The sequence below is a fragment of the Pyxicephalus adspersus genome, chromosome 6, assembly GCF_032062135.1.
Source record: "Pyxicephalus adspersus chromosome 6, UCB_Pads_2.0, whole genome shotgun sequence".
Classification (NCBI taxonomy): domain Eukaryota; kingdom Metazoa; phylum Chordata; class Amphibia; order Anura; family Pyxicephalidae; genus Pyxicephalus; species Pyxicephalus adspersus.
Genome location: NC_092863.1, coordinates 12,982,948 through 13,010,597, shown reverse-complemented (window position 1 = coordinate 13,010,597; position 27,650 = coordinate 12,982,948). Strand labels below are relative to the sequence as shown.

Genomic DNA, 27,650 nt, shown 5'->3' with positions numbered 1-27,650 from the left:
AAAAATGTGCAAATTTTAATTCCACAATCTGTGATTTTAACAGAAATACAGGAGAACCTAAGTACACATAAACTAAAAATCTCCTAGACACTTCATTATATGATTAGTGAGGGCCGGAAACTGAATAGCACAGCTAGAAAACCCACCTGGGCAAAGCCTGTGTAGCTAAATTAGGATGCTTCACACATTTTGCTCCAAAGAATCTTTCTACCTATAATGTATTGATCTGTGTGTGTGTATATATATATATATATATATATATATATATATATATATATATACCGTATTTTCCGGTGTATAAGGCGACTGGGCGTATAAGACGACCCCCCACTCTAACCAATCATTTGGGGGTCGTGTTATATGCCCAGTATTGTACTGTTCCTTCTGCCTGTCAGATCTCACTATTGTGAGAGAACTGAGAGGCAGAAAGAACTGTACACTACTAGTTCTAAGTAATGAATGGGCACGTTCCTTTAATGAATGGGCGTGTTCCAGTGAAGAGCCAATCCAGGCTCTCCACTGAAGAGCCAATCCAGGCTCTCCACTGGAGAGCCAATCCAGGCTCACATCCTGCTTTTCAGCTTACACGAGTCCTGCTGTGAAGCAAGGTGAGCCTGCCCAGGAGGACTCGTGTAAGCTGAAAAGCAGGAAGACAGAAGGAGGCACAGGAGAACTCGCAGGGACGCCAGACCAGAGAGGGGACTCGCGGGGACACCGGGCGCTGCAGGTAAGTACTGGTACCTGGCGTACAAGACAACCCCTGACTTTGTCATAGATTTTTCTGTTTTTTCGGGGTTAAAAAGTCGCCTTGTACGCCGGAAAATACGGTATATATATATATATATATATATATATATATATATATACACACACACACACACACACACATACATACATATATCACCTTTTGCTATGGACAACACATGCTTTCCAAATTTATATACAGGCAATATAATCACACAAATGGTACATGGTTTTTATTGTTAGTATGTTTTTTCATATACATATCCCAATCGTTTCCTTTTGCATTTAGACAGTTTCTCTAACAAATAGCCTTAATAAACATTGTAAGTGACATTTACAGTAATACAATGAAGATTTTGCAGGATATGGAAGCTTGACATAATTTGTCAGCTAGGTTATTTTTATGCTTTTTATGCACTATGCTTTTTATGCCTATGACTATTATATTCTAATGAAGAAGATTGGAAAACCATATCAATGGCTCAATAGTTGCCATAATCCCATGTAATTAATTTTTAATTAGTCTTTTATGCAGTTGAATGTGTTTTTGTTGTCTGGCAGGAATGGCCACACAAATATTTATTAGGATTATACAGAATATAGGCAGCCAAAACTAACAAAAATAAATAGGGGTAACAAAATAATTTTCAAAAACAACATAATTAAACAATAAACACAGGAAATTTTCCTTTAACACAATTGGATATAAAATTTTAATATACATTTTGTACCTGGTTCTCAATATTTTGCACATTGAGTTAATAATAAAGCCAAATTAAATTACAAAATGAAAGATAAATTAAGCCTTTTTAATTGATAATAGATGTGGACTCTGTGTGAATGAAAATTCACTTAAACAGAAAAAATGCAGCATGAGAAAACTTGCTGATCCGAGGTCCTGATACATCAAGGACTTCCAGCATATGCCATTGTTGTGGCACCTTGAAACTTTATATATTATCTAAGTCAAAATTAATTTAGCAGGTTATCATTCTATGACACAAAAATGGAAATGAAAACCTATTCATACATGAACCTTGACATGATATTGAATATATCCCATAATTATTTTTTTTTAGTTTTTTCTTTGGACAGCCATGAACAATGCCTGGCACTTCCTATGCAAAATGAAATGTTCCCTACACAAAGCACTAAGTGAAGTCATTCTGTGAAAATGGAAATTAGGCTTTAGCACTGTATAAGAAACGTGTAAGATGGCAACATGCTATAGCGTTTTCAGTTTAGATATTCATTATTATGGAAGAAATGGGAGTCATCCAAGCTGCTGGACACACCAAATTAATATGGACTTTCACTTCATCTAGGCTAGGGTAAGGTCACTTGGCCTCATTGTGGGATACTAGGAAATATAAAGGATCCCAAATCTCACAAAAAGATAACTTTGGACAGTGCAAGAGTGTACTCTTCTAGGGATCGCAATCCTTGATTTTCCAGGATTCCAGCAGAACACTAAAAGACATCACACACATAAAAGATTTTCTTTTAATTTTATGTTTCATGTAAGATCTCCTTTGACATACACATGTAACAAATAAAACCTGTCCACAGATTAGCCACATAGCTTCTTCTGTATTATGTTGCCAGTGAATTCTTATTTGGATAGAGTTACCTATTTAAAAAATATAAGGACTAATGCATTACATATTACTACTACCTTAACGAAGAATTATCAGAATGCAAATCAAGTGAAATCCACTGCCTGCGTGCATGGGAAGAAATCACTTGGGTTTAACCCGTATGCAATCTCTTTGTAGCCATGTAGTTCAGTTTGTAGTTCATGTAGTTTTATGTGCCATTGAACTGCATAGAGGATTAACGTGCAAGCACTTTTAAACCCATGCCTCCTTCCCACTAAATATCAGGCAATTATTTTTTTAATTTACCATTGAGAATTTGCTACACCAGCTTCCCTAAAACAGACCAGAAAGGCCAGACGTTCTTTAACCTGACCCAGCCCAGGCTCCCATTCCCCACTGTTCCAATACCCATTTGAAGACAGCACATCCCTGAAGCATCATGTACAGTGATGTGCTTGCCATGCAATCAGCTACGGTAAAAAGCAGCCTTCTAGACAGAATTTCCTTTGGCATCACTTTATAAGCTTAAATCTGGGGAAAAATACAGTGGAGTACCCTCACACTACAAGGGTTAAATACCTGTTGAAGTTTAGGGGGCATGTAAAATGTACTTTTACTTACCTCATTACCTCACCCTGCAGGCTTCTTTTGAGTTTTACTGATTCTTTGCAGTAGTTAAAGGTACTGATTTCTTTCCCTACAATGCAGGACCAATAGTCCTGACCAACAGCCCTCAATAGTAAGTGAGGACATCACCCAGAAAATCCAGAGTTTGGGATGTAAGAAGAGCACACCAGCCATCAGAAGGAGCAAGGCCGGTCAACAACCTGAAACATGGGATTTATTGGGAGCACACTGACCGCTGGGGGCATGAGGTATTCCTCCCGAGCATTAAACTATCACAATTTGAGGGTAGCCCTACTGGAAAGATACTTTTTTTTAAAGTTCCAGTAAATCAGAACAAATCAGATCATTTACCACTACATGGGATGTTTTTCTATCATAAGCACCCTGCAATTTCTACGAAAATCTAAATTTAGCATCCAAAGCAAAAGTTGACTCTTGTAGCAGGGCCTACCTTGTGATGAACTAACCAGGCGGTATCTGTGAGACTCTGCAGTTCCCTCCATACACAGCTGAAATCCTGCCAGAAACAAAAATGAGAAGAGAAATGTTAGTTTTTCTGGTACTCCGTCACCTCCCTCTCTGTTCACTACACCTGTTTTGAATAATTTTCATCAGGAAACAATGGGTCCTATTTAATGCAAATTCTTAGCACAGCACACAGGCCAATAATTCTTACACACATGAGATTTCACAAGTTTTTCTTTCCACGCCACCTCAGAAAGTAGGAATAATAAATGTGGCACTCACAAATGTCTGAAAACTACTACAGCCTCAGCATGTTACACAAGGAGTGTCTGATCATTCAATACATTGTCCTCTTTTTCTCCTTAGACACAATATCAGAGAAAATAAAGTGCAACAATTGGGAAAAAAAAAAAAAACATCAAAACAATAGAGTTTGGCACTAAAGAGTAATCTTCAATAATGTAGTGAATAAACTTGCATTGTGCATATTATCCGGGAACTAGTTCACATTTTACTTCTGGTCTGATCACAATCCAATAAAATGAAACATGGCATCAAGCTACAGACAGGCTGTTTCACACCACTGGCCTGAAACAAAGTAGAACACCTTTCCCAACTTTCCCTACTATATAATTAGAAATGATTATATAATGAAAATGTAAAAAGGGGTAACTGTAGATATAAATTATTGCTCCTGTTTTATTTAAGGATAGTTATTTCTTTTTAAATTACCTTCATTTTTAGACAGTCATTTGTACACTGAACTCTTGCACTCATCATCAGTATGTTCTATTCACTTCGCAGAGCTCTTTTCCACTAATGGCCTCTTTCCTACTAAATCATATGTAGTATCCTTCTGATATGTATTGCTACATGTATTTCATTGAAGAAGGTTTGTTATTTTCCCTTAGTGAAGGTAAACTAAAAAACACACAACTGTGCTCTTTCACACTCATATATGTGCTATAAAGAGTTGCTGACATGCCTTACAACATGCAAACATTTTTGCTCTGACTAAAATGTTAATAAAAATCTATATATGTGGGTGCTTCAATTTTATGAATGTTTTAGCAGTTCTAAAGAATGTTATTGTAAGATTAAAGCCACATTGTTACTTGCCTTTACATTTTTAGAAAATTTGCCCAGGCCTGAAAGGAAAGCCACCCATTGTGACAAAAATAAATCAAAAACAGTTTTAAAATTAGAGGCTGTCTGAAAGAAATCTTAACTTTTCTGTCATAATCCAGTAAGCAGTGAACCACAAATACTTGTAATGGTCTGTTTACTTCCTTCTTACATTCCAACTGTACCAGTAATAGTTTTACAAAAATAAGCAAAACACCAAGCTCAGCATAAACTACACATTATATGGCTTTTCCATGTGTTTTCATCAGGATGGCCTTTTAATAAATGGATATTACACAAGTATGGAAGTCAGCTTTCCAGAAATCTGTGCCACAGAAAGCAGTCAGCTCTAAAACGTTGGCTGGCTGCTAAAAAGTGTAAGACAATGAAACAGCTAAAGACCAGATGTGTATCCTTAGTGGATCGGGTTCTGAATCCAAGCCTGGATACTGTAGCCTGTAGACACCGCCCAATAGGAACAGATCTCCTATTGGGACTAGTGGAAGAAGTTGTCTATGCTTGTCTTGATGACTACATGGGACACCTGTATTTTACTTTGCTGACATTTGGATACAGCGCTTACACAGTAAAGGGAGTGTCCCATTGCAAATAAGAAAGGGGAGTAATGACCAACCAAAAGATTTGAAACACAAAAGGAACATTTATGCATGGGAAGAAAGCACTTGGGTTTACCCCGTATGCAATCTCTTTGTAGCCAGTGATGGTCACAATGCTTATAAACTTTGAACACACGGCTGGGCATGTCCCTAAAATACAGGGAGTCAATGCACCTTTATTAAGATCTTCAACTGTTGGCAAAGAACACATCTTCCTTGACCTTCAAGTTCCTACATTAAAAAATAATTTATCTAAGGTATATAAAGATCTGTCACACTGACAAACTAGGTAAATGATTTTATTACCTGCAGACCTATCCCACTGAAAGGAAACAGTGGGCCTAACCAAGTTGGATAAAGCTGCAACAGGCCGAGGGAACAGCTGCACAACTTCAGAAAGAAATGTTAGCAATTTGGTAACTGACAATATAGTAATAATTGACACGTATACATTCATTAGTCCTAAGAAAGGGTGTCAAACATTGCATGAAATATTTGCCTTCAAAATTACAAGGAAATCTTTCTTTAATAAACTGGGGATTACATTAAAGCACCTCATTTAACCACATGACATGTTAGGCCTTTTCCTGAGATTTTGACTCCTCAACTTATATACTGTTCCCCAAAGTTCAACACGAAAATTCAAAAAGCAAGGTAAACCACATAAAAGCATTTCAATTGTAAAGTTATTGTACAATTTATGCTTTTATTAACATTCATCTGGGGCTAATGACATCTCTCTACTTCTGCACAAACTTTTATTCACCATATGGGCAAGCTGCAAATATACACATCACTCCAGACGCCAATGTGAGCCATCAGCTCTGTTCTGGTACATAGAACATGGATTGCGCTGAAGACAGATGGGTCTTTTTCTGATGACTCCTTCCTGCATCTGCCGGGAGACTACTTATTCTCTATTTGTTTAAGACAACATTACTGATATGTGTTTTGTCCGTTTCAAAGCAAAGACAAAAACATAAATTCCATCCCTTGAGATAGACAATTTTATTCATATTCTGTAGAACATGGCTCAAGCTGTAAAATCTCAATGTTCTAAACTAAAATAATTTACACTTACAGTGTTTAAAAGTCTCACAGCCAACAGAACATAACACAGATATATTACTAATGCTGTGCACAAAACCATGCAACTGTACTAAAGTGAGAAAGTCACCTCAATTAAATTTCAGTGTTATATAATTTTGTACACGGGCATGGTTTTACAATTAATCGGGAAGGCATAACATAATGCTTGCTAATAAAGATAAGCAATTTAAATAATATCTAGGGTTAATAGTATGATAAGTCTTGGTGTATATTAATGTCTGGTAAAAAGCAAAGATCAATAAAAATAGCAATGCATGGAAAAATACAAAATGCTAAGCACATATGGGCTTTTTGTTTGTCCCTGCACCTTTAAAGGGGAGGGGGCTGACTCTACAAAAAAGGAATTCTAGCAAGCAATGGCAATAAGTACTAGGTGTACCTAATAAAGTGACCAGTGAGTGTATGTTCCAATATTTAATATTTAGATCCGAGTAAGGGACCACACTTTGCAAAGTGTGGTTTCACACATATTTGCAAATATTTGCAACAATGTGTTGGAAATGGAAATGGTTTAAACCAATCTTTGTTGACCTTTCTAACATGGAATATTGCTATAACCACAGATCACAGTACATTAGTGTGATGGTCATGAGAAGAATGCCTCTTACATTGTTGTCCAGTGGGAAGAATGTCACCCTTATGGATAGCCAAAAAATAATTAGTCACTTAAACTGACTTGACAAACTAAAAAAAAAAAAAAAAAACAACAACCTCTGAGGGATCCCATGAAACCCTGGTCAGGAAACACTGGCTTAAACAATTTCTACTGTTGGTAGCTGTGTTATGTATTTTTTACCTGGTTAAAAATACAGACTCAAAGTTAGTTGTTCCCAGAAATATTTTACAGGAAACCATAACCTTACTGCCAGCACAGTAAAACAAAAGCTCTGGACAGGTGCACGGTCCCCACATTGTTTTTTTAAGGCTAAATTTTCAGGTTTGACTGGAATGCATAGGTAAATATTTCTGAAGCTGCTTGAAGGCATCACTAGAAAATGAGTATTTCTTTGGCTTCCATGTAACAACCTTTACTCACATTATAAGGCCCCTAAACAGTATACACTTTATATTATCAAGGAATTATTCTTATTAAAAAATTCTTATTAATGTTAAAATGTTCAGTGCAGAATATGTGAATATCTCTGTGCAATGTGGCCCATTCTAGTTCTGCAGTCTGTCACTCAGGAGTTTACATGTCAGGATGACATTTATACAGCCAGTGACAATGCTGACAGAGGGATTTCACACCTTTGGTCAGTTAAATATTTAAAAGTGGGATGTCACTATCTTTGCACTGCTCACCTAAAACAAATTCTAATGTTTTAATTCATTTTTAAGTATACCACTTCTAAAATACAATTTGGTAAATTGACAGGTTGTTTTCAGTATAGGGATCTAGAGATCTATTCACATAGCCTTAGCTGTCTTTAAAGTACCCTGAAATCAAGCGGCTATTATACAGTGAAGGAACCTTTTACTGATTGAACATGTCGGTTGCTAGTTGACTGGATTCTGTGTTCATCCAATAAGTCACTCGGGTGCAAATCAGTTCACTTGAATATACCTTGTGCAATGACTTTACTAACTTTGAGAAAGCCAAGGAACGGACACTTTCAGATGGAAGCAAGCCATTCTGTTCTGTCCACGGGTATTTCCCAGCACGGATGTAATTATCAAAGAAATCAGGACATGTAGCCAGGTCCATGATTACTAGGGTTGACTAACCAATGTCCAACAGCAAGAGACAAAGGAAAAACAAAGGTGCAGATCAATATTCATCTTCAGTTGCTGAAGCCAGCATTTGCACAAAGATACACTGGAGTTTCTCCAAAGAAGAGTTTCCTCAAAGAAGTTTAAGGACCCCCAATGCAAAGGTACATATAGGTATCTAAACGTGTCTGCATTTAAATCCAATAAAAATTTAGTACAGGTTTAGCTAATGTCCAACTTTTTTTTAGTACCTCTGTAACTCCTTTAACCTACCACAGGCTGAACCACACTACCGTATATGCCCATTTTCAAACTGTAAGGGAAAACACTGAAATAGCAGCCCGATAAAAAAAAAGGCTTTAGTCCTCACATTTTTATGCAATCTTTTTGTTCAAGCCACTGAAAGCTGAAAGTCTGCAGTTCAACCGCATCTGAGTTGTTTCATTTAAAATTAATTGTGGTAATGTACAAAGCCAAAATTAGAAAAAAAGTTGTCTCTGTCCATATATTTATGGCGCTAACTGTAGATATTTTATATATAATGCAAACAAGTAAAACATAAAATAATGGACAGCAGTTAAAGCAAATAAAATGTAGAAACAAGAGCTAAACAACAACAAATCCTGCCAGAACTTTGTCTCTATACACTACATACAGGCATGAAACTAATATATTAGGATATATTACAGAAACATATGGTCTTTAGTAGATTCTGAAATGAATGGGATCTAACCTGTAAAACAGCACAAAACAGATTCCACCCAAGCTAACAGTTGACGCTAAAATACTTTACTATACAAAGAAGTTCATGGTGGTCTCAATGCCTGCTGAATCCCTACGTCATGTGGCTGCAAAACACATACAAAACTGTACCTGATACCTCTTGATAGTTAAATATTTGGTTAATAATAATATTATTAATAATGACACTTTGTAATATTTAATGTTTTGAGATTTGATTTGAGATCTATTTTATTTTGAGATTTTATTTACCCTAAATTTAAAACATACTAAACATACTAAAATTTAAATTTAAAACATACTAAGACCAAATGAGTTTTTCTTATTTCTTGACATGCAAAAACTTTTGGCTGCTTTTTTTCATGAACTTAATTCACATTTAGTTACACCAGCTTGTTTATTTTTTTTCTTTGGCGATCTATAAATATTTAGTCAATACCTAGCAGTGCACTTGGCATACAACCTAATTTTTATGTAAACAGAATACCAAGCACAAATGTGCTCATGCAAGTGTCTGAACACCTAGTCATTATTAGTAATTGTTTTTTTGTTTAGGCCAACCTGTGAAAAAACTTCTGCACTGTCAAATGGCATACTCATGCTAAAAAACATGCTACCTTCTATCTACTAAGTAACCATAACAATCTGAAACACAGAGCATTGTGGGTGTTCTATTTCCTCATAATTAAGGGGTTCTATTATATATGATATTGTTATGCACACTTAGGAGCCTAATATCTAATCTGGTTAATATACCAAAAACATATATATTTACCCTTTGACCTATACCACTGATACTTCAATATTTCTGCACTGAAGTCTGAGTGAAATATGGCTCGGGAGCAGGGATTGGAGAAAACTCTTTACGTCCTTCCTCATCCTGCTCCAAACCCTATGAGAAGACCAACCATATATTTTGAAATCTTAATGTCTAACCAAAATTTGTTTTTCTCTTCGTTAAAAAGATTTCCACTCCATCACTTTTATGGAAACAACTGGGTTACCAGACAAGATGTGAGGGCAAATCACCAACCAACAATGAAATAAATTATTTTTCCTAGTAGAGTGAGGCTAGAACTTCTTTGACACACACACTAAAAACATGTAAAGAATGGGTTTAAAAAAAAATTCAGAAAAGTCTGCACACATGCTAACAGTTATTTAGAACAATAAAGTAAAAATAGAAGAAATAAAAATAAGTTTGAGGAAAAATTAGGTCCCCTCAAGCCCCAACAAAACAGCATCTGATTTTTATTTACATTCAGAGTGAACGCACATTCCAGGAAAGAATGCAATTAGATTGCACATGCATGAAATCTATTAAGACAAAACAAAACTTACTATACCAAGTATTCACGTGATCGTTTCTGGGCTGGCAACAGATGCTGCTCAAGGCAGCCAGAGAGGCACAAATACATCATTTCTCAGCGATTTCTAAACCTAATCTCTCAACAGCGGAAGAAAAATGGTCTGTTATTATGTTTTACAAGAAATACCAAACTCTCAGAACAGAGAATAAGGCAGCAGTTTCATGACTTCTTTCTAATGTGCAGCACTCATTTGCCAACTAAACTCTACAATGCAAGCACTGACAAATGTTTACAAAGACCATGAAAGCAGATAAGATGAACTTGGTTCCCTTACACATCCCTGGTTTTACTTGCTACAAAACATCTGGCACAATGTACTCCCTTTCTTTCCTAAAAAGGGGGAGACCTAATTCCAAACTTTCATGATAAATGTTAGAAGGGCAGCCACGGTGTGAAATGAACAGATGCATCTTGTATTGCACTACATATAGCTTGGGATGGTTTAGATTAACACTATGTAATAGAAGAAACATTCCAGTCAGGATAAAGTCAAAAGTACATTATATTAGATTATGGTATTTTTGGTTTGGTATGGAAACACCAGTGTGTTTTGAGTTTGTGAGTGTTATGTCCACAGTTGCTCAGTGTCTTGCCTCCGTAGAGTTCACTATGCACCCCGCGTGCAGTGCCACCCACATGCAGGAGCTGTGGGCAGAAAAGGACAGCAATCAATCCCTTACCAGACATATAATGCTGTGCCAGTGTCTGATTAAGGCTGCTTTGCCCCCCAATCCTTCTGAATGACATTAATAACTTCAATTTAATTAGAAAAGTTGTTGTATTTGCATGTACTGGCAGGCAAGGCATACCCCATCAGAAGGGACATGTAGGTGTAAAGTTCTGACCAACTTCATCTTGGTTTTTTGCCATACTTAGGAACTGCTCTGGGGAGACTACAGAGACCTTTATATCTGTCCTGAGACCCAGACAGCAGCTTGCTTACCAGTCTTGGGATGGTGATTTTCTGGTCTAGTTGGTATAATACAACGCTTAGCTGTAACTTTAGGAAGGCCACAAAGAATTGACATTTTGATCAAGCCTATTACAGCAGTACTAGTCCTACTGCCCTTTTTTTTATAGCAAATACTGCATCTGCTTTAAAGTAAAAATACAAACCAGTATAATAAGTATAAAATACAAACCAGCTTGATTTTCAAGCTATTCAAAGTGTTTCTATGTAGGACTATAACTTTAGGCACATATTTTGTGGTGTACATCTCTTCATTTGAAGGGTTAAATTTAGGCCAATCAAAAATTCTCAACAGGTAAACCATATAAGTCAGCCTAATGCAAAGTTTTCCTGTTTGACTGGAGTGGTCCCATTCAGAACCTGAGGCATACAAAGAATAACACCACTTTAGCTGCAGGCAAAACAACTCAGTGCCTGAAATAGAAGAGGAAAGACAAGGTCGTCATGACACTTTGTTACCTGCTCTGCTTGTAGATGGAAGTTTAAGCACTATTATCTTGTATGTGAGATAAATCACTCAATTCTTGGTGATAACCTTTCTTGTAAATAGTTGCAGAGGAGCAATCATGCATCTCTTCAGTGATAAGGTCTCTAGTGTTGTGTATGAGGGATCAAAGTGATGCATTATCCAAGGCAATCAGTGGTTTACGCTGAGCCATTCAAAACTCAGAAGGCAATTTAGTTTACATGCCAGCTGAAAACTGTGTGACAGATCACATTCAAATTTGGACAGACAAAGATGAACACAACATGTTTATTTATATGATTTCTTACTATTGCAAATCTAAAATATTTACTAAAACAAAACCGGGTTTTGCCACCACTCACACAGCAGCTGTCTTGATTCCAGAATGTAACTATGTGCTGCATATTTACGCAAAACTGTTACTAAAAATCTGAACATCAGGGTATAACATCCAACAGTTACGCTTGGCACACAAGTACACCCTAAAACGGTCTATACATATGATATGACTGTTCACTACAATTGGGTGGGGAGACAAGGCATTGCTAAAAGCTATAAAGCACCTGTGCATATGCTCCAAGACCAATAACAAACACAAACTGCCTAGCTGGGTTTTTACAGAAATTCACCAAAAAATTCTCTTAAGATGTGGATACTGTGAATGACTTAAATGTGCAAAGTAACACCAGTTTAAAATAACACATTATATTCATTAACTGCTTTTACTATTAATTTTTTTACATTTGTACTTTATTTGAGTGCTGCAACATTCATCCTATCACAGCAATCTTTTTTTGTATTTATATTTTACAATTTAAGATAATCAACCTTTACAGATTAAGATAGTCAGATAACTAGACTATTTTGGGCAGGTTTCAGACCTGCTTCAGGATCGAGCATTTCTGTGTGGCTCCCCGTGGCTGGCTACCCTCCCAGCAGCTCCATCAGCATTGCTTCTGATGGAGAAACAGAGTCTGCACGTTTGACAGCTCTGTGGAGCTGAGGCCACAAGAAGAGTCAATGAGGAGGCAAAAAAATCACCGGAAAAAGGAAGCTATAAACGCACTGCAATCCTAAGGCAAGTGTGAACATAGCCTTAATTAGAAGCTTTGAGTTGTTTAAGTATATATCTAAACATCATGTGGCCAATGAGAGTAATAGAGTACTACAAGAAACTACTACAAAACCTGTAAGCAATATAACAATGCTTTAGAAAGATCTCTGTGATACCTGTGACCTGTCAAAATCAAATTTTCTTTCTGTTATATAGAAGAAGCCATAATTAAGAATGGACTAAATTGAATAATGAAAAATAACACAGCTTCATAAGCAAAGTGCAACATAACAAGGAAATGTGCTGACAATTAACTGCTAACATGCAAACACAGAAACAAAACTTCCAAAGCTTTGTTGACCACAAACAGTAACCAATATAATAAATCCTAGTAAAAGCAAAAAAAAAAAAAAAATTACTTATGCTTACTTACAATACTTATGCATTGCTGCTAACGAATGAAATACTAGCAACATGCCTTTGAAAAGACATGAGTCTACCAACCTCTTATTAAAGTTGTATTATCACACCAGAGTAGGTTAATAACCACCCTGAGATTTCCTGACCCCTTGCTCGGTGCTTTTAAAGTCTCCTGCTCTCTCTCTGTCTAATTTGCAGCTGAAAGGAAATGCAGAGTACAGTACATGACGAAGCAATGTTGTTGTTAACAGAAGACTTAACTTGCAACAGTAGAAAGCCTTGTAGGATCAGTGAAATGTGAGCCTGCTACACTTTTTTTTCTCCAACTGCCTCTGAAACAATTTGTTGTGGCTGCTTGGCCAATTCTGACAGAAACAAACCAGAGTTGCAAGTTCTGTCATCTTGCCCTCAGTTTATCCCTTACAGGGCTCTAAAAGGGCCAGTGCCTATTAAGTACAAAGATTGTGCAATAATTTTGTTCTAAAACACTGAAGTAAAATAAGGATATAAACATGGATAATAAACATGATTTCATAGCAGGGCAGCACAAAATATATGCAAACCTGAACACTCTAAAACTTTGCTGCTGCACGTTCTTGTAAAATTAGGATTTTTTTTTTTTTTACATATAATTTGTAATCTTTTTTAAAGGATACTAGAAAGCTGTAAAAAAAATTAAGTTCCGTTTTCGGGGTGACTTTCCAATTATTCACTTTGAGATTACATTTGAGAATACATTACAAAGAACAAGAGGGCACTCTTTGCGTCTTGAGAAGGTTAAGCTCTGGATAAGGAAGGAATTCTTCCCTGTAAGGTGTGTGAAAATGTGGAATCGGCTCCCTCAGGAAGTAGTTTCAGCAACTACTTGAGATTGGTTTAACAAAAAGCTGCATGCTTTTCTAGAAGCACAGAATATAACTGAGTATTAAAGCTATAAAGTAAAGATAGCAGTAACCATTGATCCAGGGAACATCCAATCCCCTCATGGAATCAGGAAGGAATTTTTATCACCTGTTAAAGCAAATTGTACAAGGTATTTTTTTGCCTTCCTCTGGACCAACTTTTGGCAAATATTTCTTGGTGACAATAATCTAATGCATTTTAGATTGGCCCTAGTGATATCTGGATTTCTATAGAGTATTTGTCATTAATATAGCTAAGAAAGATGGAAGATAAGTGTCAAGAATTCAGCTAATTTTAGGAGCCTTCCTCGGGTTAGGGCATAAATGACTGGTTTATTATAAAGTTAAGAGTTTATGGGTTAATTTTTATGCTTAGGTTAATAACTATGTGATTACCTTTTTGGGTTTGGGTATGTTTTAGAGGTTTGATACTAAATGGCTGGAAAAAACCATCAAGGTTGCGTTGAGATTTTTGTCACTGTTTTTTTGTTTTATTTTTTAACTTTGGTTGTGTTATTTGGTCAGGTTGGTGCTAAACTTTTCATTGCAGACCTTCAGAACAAACTTTTCAGTACTTTTAAATAAGTAAGACTGAAATGCAGGATTTATGCTTTTTTTTTCAAAAGGTCATGTAAAACATTTAGCCACACACCGTTCAAATATTACAAGAAAAAATAGCTTCATGGATTACTGATCTGAAGAGCCAACACTGCATGTACACATCATCTGGCAGTACATGTGCGTACAGACAATACTCAACGGTATTCATTTCCTATCAATTACATGTGAGGCTAGGACAGACGGCTTAACTGCAGGTTGATGAGTATCAGGGAAGAGGTCCCTGTGGGTCACACCAACACATTGAAAGCTGAGGAAGGGTCTGTTACTCTCCCTAATTACTGACATTTTCAGCATCTCTCAGGAACAGCAGGGATTCTCGCAAACCTGCATTTATATCCCATTCAGGTTTTTTCAAACAGAATTTGATTCATTCTCTTCCCTAAACTAGGCTCACTCTGGAAGCTAATTTCAAGTCACTGTATCAAGGTTAGTAGATATGAAGATCAGGAACAAAAGAAAAGGCTTTTTGCAGCAGCATTGTGATATAATCAATTTTGTATTGAGTAAAAATCAATACTAACAGGGTTCAACTACTTATTGCCCAAAAATACAGAAGAGTCCAAATGACCATATTACAAATTTACGTATGATTAAATTACATCAATAGTATAAGTACTCATAAACCCAATGCGTTTCGCAGTAATGGCGTCATCAGGGGACATCACAGAGACTGATATTGATGATGACTTGGTTCTGTAGAGTCTAATCTTAATCTCAAAAGTTGGAGGATGAATGTAAGAAGGAATGTTAATAGGTAGTACCTGTAGGAATAGTTAGGTACAATAGTGTTCCAATTAGGGATAACAATACAGAAGGATTGGAGTTATATGGGTTCTGACGTTACTAGGGTCATGTATTGGAGCCGATTAATAAACATAAATTAGTAGGGTTTGTAATAAGTGGTAAACCCCTATGTACTATGAGTATTCCAAGGAGTGAAGAAATGGTTTAAGAAGTTGGCAGAAAATCAAATCTGAGTATTCCAAAGAGATGAGAATTGGTTGGAAAAGTAGACAATAATTCAAAGGAATAAACCTAATGAAGGCATGTATGAGTAGAAGATGCAGACGAGGAGACTGCAGCCAACACAGTTGAGAAGTCATTTTGGGGCTTTAAATAAAAGTATTAGAAAAAAAAAATCACAGAAATAGTAAAGATGCAGACGAGGAGACTGCAGCCAACACAGTTGAGAAGTCATTTTGGGGCTTTAAATAAAAGTATTAGAAAAAAAAAATCACAGAAATAGTACATGTGTTGTCTATAACAAGAATTTTAGTGTTGGCTTCTCAAATTTAAAAAAGCAACCATTGTCCTTCTTAGAAATCCAAGGTAGCAGCAACCCAAGATGAGTGACAGGAGAATGTGAATGCAAAGCCTACAGCTGCAGGTTCTGATGCTGCCCATTATGGAGAACTTGTACTTTGCAAAGTAACTATGAATTCCAATAGTTTTTTTTCAGCCTGGGACATCAAGAACATGACCCATGCAAAACTTGCTCCACGTGTTTACATATTCTTTTTTTTTTTTGCTTTGACAAAACACTACCAAGTACACGTATAATTAAATTAGAACGCCATTATAACAAGATCTTTCATTTGCTGTGTAGATGGAACGTGGGTTGGAACTTGTATAACATTTTAATGTCTGTCTTACTCATTCCAGGGATCAACAGGAAATTTTAAGAAATCACTCCAACAGAATCCCAGACAGCACACAGGGCAAAGAGTAGAACCTCTGTCTGCTTTTCTTGCTGTCCTCTTATCCTAGTGACATCCATTTACCAAACATCTTGAAGACACAACAACTCTTTCCTACTTTGTACAAATGCAAGTAAAGAATGGTAAGAATTCTAAACATTCTACCAAAGCAAATAAATTGTGTCCCATTATATACTACATGCAAATTTTAATCACGTTCAAGTGGGGAGCCACACACACAGACTGCCCATAAACATTTACTAACTTCTAGGCATGGAGAAGATAAACATCTTCCAAAGTGTTTTAGGATGTTCAATAGTTTTGCAAGATGAGAAGAATGGAATAGAAGAGAAAGATAATCCAGATGCTGCTGCTTATCTTGAGAACAACAGCAACCAGAACAGGATTTCTAATCAGCCAATTTAACATTTTCTAACTAGAATCCTATATCTATGGACTAGTTGTTGTATTGCTAAAGAAAACATAGACCCTAAGAACCCATAAAAGAATATAAAAACATTTTAAATATCCAAGTTAAAAAAAAATGCTTTGTTAAACTAAGGATGGATTCACATCCCTCCGTGAATTTTAAAGCATGAGATTGAACAATAGTTTACGTGTGTACATGCCTTGTTCTGCGTTAAAGCGGTAAGAATATACAAGCCTTTAAGGGATGCAATGCATTACGTAATACCTCAGAAAACAAGTGTTTTCTGGTGTTCCCTCTTCACACTAATCATTAAGAACATGCAAGTATTACCAAAACCTTGCTATTACTTTAAGAGGAAAAAAACTTTAGGATTTTAATAAGCACACCACACTGCATTATGCGTTGCAAAGCCCAAAAATGCTATAAAACTAGCTCATAAGCAATGTCACAGACTCAACAACAAGTAACTAAAGGGTAACTCCATAGTTGCAGGGCCATGCTAGAACGTGCTCATACATGTCATTTTATAAATCTAATGTAATCATATAATTTATAATAGAGATATAATCATATTATACTATAAATCAATGTGTTTAAACTTAAGGAAAAACAACAGATATAGAACCTAAATTCCTTACAAAGTGATCTCGGTATGTGTTCTAGATGCCCCCTAAAACTTTTTTTAATCCTTGTGATAGAAGGGTGGATTGAGAAAATGCCTAAGTACATCTTTAGGAAAAGCTTTGGCTTTGTATCTAGCTGTATCATAATACAATTTAAACCATAGTTCATCTGAAATATTCAAGCCCATAAAGTACAAACAAAGGCATAACTTACTTAATAACTTCACCTTATACCATGATGATAGAATTGAATCCAAGTAAATTGACAGACTGCACTCATGTATACTTTTGTAGACCTCTGCTTGGCTGTCTTGTGCCTGTAGTTTAACAATGTTCAGTAAGTGAGTACTGTGATATTCCACTAGTTTTCCTGGCACGAGTCTGGGATCCCTATCACACAGAACTTTAGAATGCATCAATGCTTGTTCTGTTAAACCTCATACACTGTACAGCTCAGTTCGAAATAACCTACATTCCTCAGAAATGACTCACTTGAGACAAAAAAAAAACACTGATCTATAGGTCAAGAAATTACAAGGTAATACAGAATGACATCACCAAAATGCACTGCAGATTTATAGAATACTCTGCACATATAGGTGGTCAGGTTGGATTCTGTGTGGGAATTCTAACAATGTTTACATACACGCAATAATATATGACTGAGAACGTACAGCAGTATAAGAAGTGGTAACTGAAATAGAAGGCTGTCAATTACTTCAAGATTCTTGTTTTTATGTGAACCCTAAAGCCCTGACTACACCCTACACTGACATTTCAATCACTTGAATGCAAACTAGCAAGTTAACTGGCTTCTTAATTCTTTCTCCACCGGTGATATTCCTAAGAGAATTCCCAGCTCCTATCGAAATGAAGGGCATTTACAAGTACAAATAATGGCCCGATGGATTAAAAACCATGAAGAAAATGCAGATAAATGGGAACTGCAGCTCTACAGTATTGCTGTGTCGGAAATACCAATTTTAGAATAATTGGAATTTCCCACTCCTAACTTACCTGTAATATGAAAGCTTTTTTGCACAGCTTTGCAAAAAATCAATGCAGGACTACATCTCTCAATTACCTACAGCCTCCTACTTACACATAAAGGACATTCTCAGGTCTCCCACTGTGATGTTTGCCATTTTAAAATTTCCTACAGTAACTAATCCCCTCAAATTTCCTCTTTTTTTATACCCAAGTCACCAATCCATCCTGAGGCAACACTCTTCATGTGATCCAAAAAGATTAAAGCAGAACTCCTTCCAAAGCAAATTTTGAGGAATACATGCTATAGGTAAGAAGTGGTTTATATTTTTTTGGCTTTTGGATTTTATGTGTTAAGTATGTAGGGAAATTAAATGCATCTCCAAAGACACAATATTCTTCTTCTGTAGGATCTGGACAACACAGTAGTCATTATATACAAAGCAGAGTAGAACAACACTGCCCTCTATTAACACGATTTGAAAAATTATTCTCAGCTACTCTGAAGCGATTACGAACATTCAGTGCTGGTAGAGAAGCAGAAAAAAAAGTATAAAGGCTTTATTTAAAATACGAGGAATCGGAGTTCATTCATGGGAATATTCTAGGGCTATGCGTTTCAAAGGCAGTAACCGATTCTCACCGGGGAATGTTTAAATGAATGTCAGATTTTATATTCCCTTTTATTTATAAATATAGTGTTTCTAGTGATTTTTTATTCTGAAAATGTTATCTATTTATTGCTTGCCTTACGCCTCCTACTCAAAACACATCAATACACACACACACACACACACACACACACACACATACATATCTATAAATATCACATATCTATATCTATCTCAAATGTATCAGAATTTTACATAACCTTTTCTATTTCCTAACATAACTTATTTTAGGGCACAGTCACATCACTGGGACTCCATGCTTTCTATGCAGCACAGGCAGATCATGGCTGGTGGAAGAGGCCGGTAGAAGTGCTATACTTTGCTTCTTGAAAGATCACATCACCATCATCCAAATACCTCAAGAGCCCATTTCCATGATTCAAGTAGTGGGCTGGCGTTTGGTAAGTGTTAGCAAATATAACAGAGACTATATTTCGCCAGGACAACAAACCATAAGTATTACCATAAATTTTGCACGTGAGTGAGCAGGCAGTTTAAGTAGAGTAGCATCTCTAGAGCACATTTTGTTAAATTTCATACCATTCCACACTTGTTCATCATTACTTACCCAAAAAAGCAATCAACAGTCTACTCTCACTGTAATGTTGTAGAACTTATATATACATTTTAACCATTGGGTTCCTGGTGTGCAATTCACTTTACTCCACACACTCCTTACAGCTTCATTTGGGTAATACAATATGCAGTTATAGGTGGTATTTTTCACTTTTTTTTTAACTTAAGTGGCATAAACTTGAATTTCCCTTTTACAAAAGTTTAAGAAACTAAAGTAACATTTTAAAATCTGTATTTTATTTTTTATTTTTTTTGCAAAAACAGTAAATCTGTTCTTTGTAAATATTGCACTGAAACTAGTTAATCCATAAACTGCACAGAACAATAAGCATTTAATCCCTTTCCTCGAGCAGCAGAAGGAAGCCACGACTTGAATGCTGATGGACAGAATAATATCCTATAGCTTTACATATCAGCGAGGATTTACATGAGCGGGACGAGCATTACTCCGTCAGCAAATTATGCTTTCCTTAGAAATGACTCTGTGCACATTTGCTCGCAATAAAGCGATATACAATAGTGAATGGAAATGAACAGTCTGGATTATCAGTTATGTAAACACTTGCCGTATCAATAAGGCAACTACTTTAGACCATGGGGCTTCTTGTACATAAGAGATCATGGTGACAAAGTCAGGTCTAGGACACTCGATAAATGGTTGGCTCAAAACATTGCACATGTGTGTAATCCCATCTCCCATCGCAGTCAATTCAAAACAAATTCCAACTAAATACACTCCATCATTCATACACACAATATAATCTGTATACTTGTGATTGATATTTACATAATATACATAATATAATATTTACATAATTGTAAAAAACAAAAAAACAAAACAAAAAACATTATATTAGGTCTTTACGCACAACTACTATTTGTTTTAGGTCATGTTTTACTTGGTTGGAGCTTAGTCATTTTAAATAAAAGCTTGGGAGATGGGCAAAGATAACTACAGCAATACAGTTATAATATTTTTGGGATGAATTCTGACAATTGCATAAACTCCATCATAATAAATGCAACTCGATGCAACTACAATAAAGCCACAATAAAGCAACTCGATTAGGTATAATTTCATTGTCCCAGAACTAGCAGTGGCAACATTAATTGGGTTAGGGGCTGCTTCTATCCCAGAAAAATGTTAACACAGTGACAAGGTGTCCCTAGTACAGGTGAAGTTTGCACAACTACATATGTCAAGGTCTAAAATCAGCTTCTCAAAATACACATAAAACTTTATCACCAGTAGAACCATCCACTTCTTCAAATCTACTTTGAAGCACATTGCTTTCTGTAGTATTATAGGGGCTCTTAGAAAATGAATATCAAAATTTGCCTATTCACACAGGAAATGCATAAAATCCAGCAAGCAACCAAAAAATAAATATATATCTGTTAGTTTTACTTTTTTGTTTTGTTATGTTTCCTATGTATGTTATGTTGCCATCTTGTTTTGAAATTTAAAAGGAATATAAAAACGTACCAAGAAATAAAAAAGTCCCGATTTCCTCTGTTGCTGAACTGGTATAACCTCTTTTAAGCCAGCCAGCTCCTATTGAATATTGTCCACAAAATATCCGAACGTGTTATCAATCAACACAATGCAATCCACTGCTAGCAGGTGTTCCCATCTGATAAAAACACACTCTCTTTTCAAGGAAGATAAAAAGGGGCCAAGGGTAGACAATGTCTGTGTAGGATTCAGAAAAACACAAAAAAAATACATAATTAAATCTACCTTTCCCATTGTCAGCTTAAAGTAGAAAAAAGACTAAAGTTCATGAATGAAAAGGTACAATTGAGTTATTAAAGTACAGTACAAGATAAATAGCTGAGAGGAAAAATATATATTTGTGTCCAGATAACATGGGAAAAAATATCACTCATACACACACAAGTCACTCTGAAGAAAGAAGTTTATATGTGAGCGTCTAAGGATAAATACAGTGCAGTAGATAACTGCATAGATGTGATTTATAAGCTTAAAGGCAAGAGTGCCTCTGCTGGTCAAGTAAAGGGAAAAGAAATTTTAAGGTACAAAATACAAAAAAAAAAGCCCCAGGAAGCGGAAGACCCATCATGTTAAGATAGGAGACAGACATAGTACATGAAGCAATTCATTTTGCCATTTTTGCTCTTGGAAAACCTACAACAGTCTCACTCAAAGGATTTTTTAAAATAAATGCTTAAATGTAATAAAGAGGATTTTTTTTAATATTGACCAGGAATCCAAACATGAAATCCTAAAACGGTGCATCATAAATAGTTTGTACTAATTTGCAGTTCTGTACATACCACATAAGTACTAAATGTGTGGACAGTGTGCAGCAAGAAGAGATCTGTTGTAGCTATCATTATAAGAAGATAAAAATAGAGATAAACACTTAAATGAATATCTTTCATCTACGACTGGGCAGAAAAATGTTCAACTTTATAGAAAGTTTAGTTTTTTTGTTTTATAAACCCATTTGTGAAAAAAGTTTAACTTCTATCAAACAAGAGGGAGAAGACTCAGCAACTCTTTCGTATTTCATTTGAAGCATTTTCAGTATGATTGCTCCTCACTCCTTGGTGACAACAATGCTTTTACCTAGACAGTAAAGCTGCATACACACGTGCAATTATTGTCATTGGAAAGGATCCTTTCCAATGACTAAGCACTGCACGATGCATTAACGAGTGCAGTACATACATCACCATTCTGTTCTATGGAGAGGGGAGGGGGAGAACGACAGAGCGGCACCCTGCTAAGCTCTCTCGCTCTTCCCTTGCATTAGGATCGTTTGCCGTCCATCGTCCATGGATCCCCCAGGACGGTCGTTCAGGCGATGGACGACTGTACACACACCAGATTCTCGTCAGATATCAACCCTGAGCCGATTATCGGGCGAGAACCATTGGACGTGTGAACGTAGCTTTAGTGAGGGAAAAACAAGAATACAAAAGGTAATAAAAAGCTGTGGACTGTTTTGATCTTCCTAAAAATTCTAATAAATAATATCAAATCACTTATTCTCCTGGGACTGGAAATCGGGAGTAATCTCTCCAAATAGTTATAGACCGTAGTTTAACCTCTTCTCCACCCTGTCCACAACAAAAATGTTTTGATTGGTAAAATATTTTAAGTGAAACAAAGTAAACAAAGTTGTCAGCATTGAAAATAAATGAACTTCCATTTATGTAACACGCTTCCAGTTATGCACAACAGATCTGCCTAAAGCTGACCGTACAGTCCCCTCTAGATTTGGGAACAACTATGCGGTATGAGGGTTAACTAGTTAAATTTGAATGAATGTTTGCAAGTATGTCCTAGAATTATATGGTAGTTAACATTTAAAAATGAATGTCTCCTCACTCCTCCTCAGTTTGTGTCCTATAGAGAGAGAAGAAAGTGAGAAGAGATCTATTGAGAAGTGAGGAAATCTCTGCTTAGATGTGATCAGAAAAAGTTTCTTCACTGTTCACTGTTTCATTTTTCAACATGACAAGTAAGGATTGATTATCTCTAGCAAGGACACATAGAAGAAATACATTCCTGAAAGTGGGGTGAACCCTTTCCCACTCCAGAATAAAGAATTTGATTAGCTGAGTGGTGCAGAGGCAGTAAAAGAGCAGTAGTACCACCTACCAGCTGTCTATCTACCACTGACATGTTCTGTAACACTAAAGAGAGTGATTCAGGTAAATCAAATTGCAGTAGCAAATTGGATAGGTGAATAAAAGGAGTTTGCAGTAGATCCCACATTCTCAGACACTACTTGTATTCCCTTTGGATGCAATTTTTTTAGCCATCAACATAACATAAATACTGAATACATACAAGGCTTATCAAAGAACTAATTTGAACTTAGAAGCATGGTGCTTCTAGCGTCTGACAAGTGTAAATGCTGCAGTACTTGATTTCCAAGATCAGGCCCTGTATTTTAAAGGCCCCATGACATTCTTTACACAATTTAAAGAACAAATACTAAGTTTAATCATCTACAAAGTCGAATGAACTACAGTCAAGACAAAAAAGGAAAAACATAAATATTTCTGTTCTGTCCTTTACCCATTGAAATAAAAATTGTTGCTCTCTCACAGACGTTTCTGAAGGAGCATATGTCAAGCAGAGATATAGCCTGTAACAACTACAAGTCATTACAACTAAACAGAAGAAACAACATCTTGCAAATAGACTGTATATACCAATACAGTAGTACACACATTTTTTTTAGAAACCATATAAAGGAAAGATGATTTTACTAAACTTTTGTATTTTTCCAGCAATGCAGACCACAAATACAGATCAGGTTGCACAAAATAAAACATGTAATAAATAGAGTGACATACAACAACAGGTCAGTATATTGTGTGCTAACCTAAGTATTAAACGATGAAATTGTAGAATACCAACATGAACAAGTAAGTTATCGCCCAGTAAATCAGTATGTGACCAATTTACATTCTTCTCCTAAGGACGTGACAATGTAATCATAAACATAGCCGGAGGGAAAAAAAGAAATTCTGTAGATAAAAATGAACACTAAGCAATAGGAACTATGTCATGTTTTCTACAACCTACGTGATGGTCGACTGAAATGTGTTCCTTCAAAGCTTGTTGGTTGATAAATATAGCTTGATTATTTCTACCGCACTAATTTATTTTGGCACTGTGAATAGATTGCAAGAGTGGTGTATGGCTTTAATTGGTATAAATGATGCAAAGAAAAAAGTAAAATATGAAGACTAACTTATTGAAGTGTTCATAGCTCACAAGTGAAGATGTTTGAGGCATATTTGGGCCTCATAAAACTTGTAGTTGCCTGTAACTGCAAATAAAAATGAATCTGCAACAACTGTGTACCTACCTCAACAACGCTGGGAGTATGACTAATTACAGCAAAGGAGACTGGTAATGCTATTATAGAAAATCTGGAGAACATTTTACCAGCTGGGAATATTTGTTTTCTTTTTCGCTATTTATTTTGGCCAACATGTGAGAAATAGTGGTTTCAAAGACAGTAAGGCTGCGTACACACGTGCAATAATGGTCATTGGAAATGAACGATTCATGAAAGATTGTTCAATAATTGATAAGAAAAAAAGTGCACAACGACGGCAACGAACGAGGAATCTCACTGCAACGCCCATCCAGGCAGATCTGATTGGGCAACGACAATTCGTAATCTATTGTGTGTACGGTCATTCAGTGATCGTGTATTGTTCTGTGATACACTTTCTCCTTTACATGTCACTTTCTGCATCGTTCAAATGATCGTATCTAGTGGGTACATTATTGGTGGATTATTTTGAACGATCGCATCGTTACAGCATGTACAGAATTGTGCACAATACGATCGTTCAAAATAATCAGGAATAATAAGTGACATGACTACGGACTTTGTACAGCGCTGCGTAATATGATGGTGCTATATAAATACTGTGTAATAATAATAGCAGCCTATCCCCTTACCTGCCATGGACACAAGGAATACAGCAGAGCATAACTGCTTTCAGCAGGCAGCATCATTATCCCTTACATCAGCAGGATTTACACTGTAAGCACATGGTCACATCAGTATATAAATAAACAAAATCAATAGGCATTTTTCTGAGAATTTGTTTTACATTTTCCACTCTTAATAAAAGCAGAGAACATGTAGAACAGAATTTCTCAATCTTTTGAACATAGGAGACCCTTGAAATAGCTTTCAGATTTTAAAGGAACTCCTGCTATAATTACTATACCCACATTTTACAGTACATTAGCATGGTGGTCAGTTGGAAGAATGCACCTTACACTGCTGGCCAGTCGAAAAAATGTCACCCTTACAGACTGCAAAAAAAAAACACAAAAAAAACTGGTGTCAGTAAAATTGACCTGGGAACAACAAACTGGTCCCTTAGCAATCTCTGCAATCTCTGGAAGAACCCTAGGGAACCATGGTGTACAATAAAAAGATAAAAGTTTTAAATTTTAGCACACTATTTAAGTTCATATTTTTTAATGTCAGATCAAAGAATGACAGATTGTCTCCATGTAACCAGTTACACTCGTGTCTAGCCTAAAGAGAATTTCAAGAAAGTTAGTCCAAAATCATATTACCAAAAATACAAGTGCTATACTTACCAGTATGGCTTTTAGTAAATGGAGTTGTGATTCACTTTCAGAGGCTGCTGTTCACAATCTGACACGTCAACATGTGTAGAATGTCTGCGTCTCCCAAATGCCATTTTGTGGTTCCACTTATCAAGCACTACAACACGAGTGTTACCTTGTAGGCTGCACTAGTAAGCACATTACATGTATGACATTGTCATTATCATATATGCATACCAACAATAGTGGCTTTGTAAATATGCTGTATTATCTTTGAGGGTAATGCAAAACAGTATCATGTGCTGTCAAGTGTCTGTACTGCACAGGCAAGCCGCCAAAGCTCCCTTAACAAGTGCCTGGACAACAGTTACATCTGGCCTCGGATAATAACAGATCTTATCCTATTTTTAAAAAGTAGGTTTCCAATCTGGAATCCTCCCTAGCTCTGTTAATCTGGCTGGCTTCTCTCTGTCTGGAGCTAAACATTTGTATTGCATCTATATCCTACCCCTCAGTCTGATGTGCTCACTGCTGCCATAATCAAGGCTTTCTGCTTTGGTGGCATTTTTTCTATTCAGCAGTATTCACTTTCTACCTTATACCATTATATAATTCATACAGACATAACTCACACAGTAAAAATAAAGTCATTTTGATGAATAGTGAACAGTTTTAGAAGCTGTTAAAAACACAAAAAGCACTCCTACTGCATGCTGCGTTCACACGTTTTAAAATTTGAGTAATAGCTGTATTTTATACATAGATTGTAATGAATTATTATTATTAAGGGGAAGGTTGTCATGAATTTTGTTGCGTTTTCCAGCTTATAGAATATATTCTTTTTTGTATGGCCCCTTGATGCCAGCAGACTGCATTGCATGCTTCCTTCACAACTGACTTAAAGAACTCGTCCATGTTCATTACTGCTTATGATGGCATTTGCCTTCACTGGCAGACATAAGTGGACTGCTGAACGGCCTCAATGCATGCTGCAACACTCAGACTTTGGCTGCCTGATTTCAAAGTGTATTCTCCTGGGCTTGCCCAACAAAAGGCCCTTTCCTCCAATAGCAGATATTGTTTAATACAGTACCAATTCCCACAACTATGTGGTTTAAAAAAAATTGTATACTGCTTTTCTTGTTCCTTCCAAAATGCTCTCATTTAAATCAGCTAAATGCAGCCCTTAGCAACTGCAGCACAATGCATGTGAAATATACTTAGCAACATGCACAGAAGTATGCAAGTCAAAGTTCACAAACTATAACTGTAAAAGGTCTGAAATAGCACAGAGCATGACTGTATACAAGGGTTTATAAAGCAGACAATTTTCATTTTTTCAGCATTAGGTGTAATGATGGGAGAATAGGTAAAGGAAAGCCTTTAAACATCTTTAAATGCTTATAAATGCCCTAAACACTTTAGAATGCAAAGAAATGTTTCCATTATTTTTAATGGAAGCTTTTATAGGTGTTTAAAAGCATTTATGGGAATTTCATAGTAACCAAGCATGCTGCTTGCATTCTCTTTTCAGCCCCAAAATGAATAGGAATAAGAAAACAGAATATAGGAGAATTGTAAATATATTTAAACCTAAATAACCCCTAAACAAACATACTAGAGCTCATTGCCACCTTATTTAATTTGAAACCATGATAAATGTCATTCCAGACATTGAGCTTTATTAGCTCAGTTTTTTAGGAATATGTAAGTACTAAATACCTTCTAACCCTGTTCAAGAAAGTTTATCTGTGCAGGGCCTTACCAGTGGTCGCCTAATCTTTTTTTATCTCCTAACACTTAATTAGATCAAGTATTTTAATATTCTACACTATATTAAATTCATGGTTTTGTTCTTTCTTTTCTTTTTTTTTTGAGACTGTGTTTTTATTAAGAATTATTTCAACAGAATACAAAAAAAGACAAAGAAGGCATGAACACATAACAGAACCGTGAAATTAAGACATAGCGCTTACAGATTTTGAGAATTACAATAACCAGGTCTTAAACAAACTTTGTATTCAAACATCAGAAGGTAGAA

The 27,650-nt window shown here is 36.1% G+C and overlaps 1 protein-coding gene across 3 annotated transcripts in view; it reads right to left on the bottom strand.

Moving 5' to 3' along the window:
• Window positions 1-27,650, bottom strand: part of TANC2 (tetratricopeptide repeat, ankyrin repeat and coiled-coil containing 2) — a 251,599-nt gene that overhangs the window by 174,334 nt on the left and 49,615 nt on the right. For 2 of the 3 annotated variants that reach the window (XM_072414605.1, XM_072414608.1), the window contains exon 2: window positions 3,421-3,486. The gene's annotated coding sequence lies outside the window, so the exon portion shown is untranslated. The remainder of the gene's footprint in view (window positions 1-3,420; window positions 3,487-27,650) is intronic. The other variant, XM_072414607.1, reaches the window with a different exon arrangement.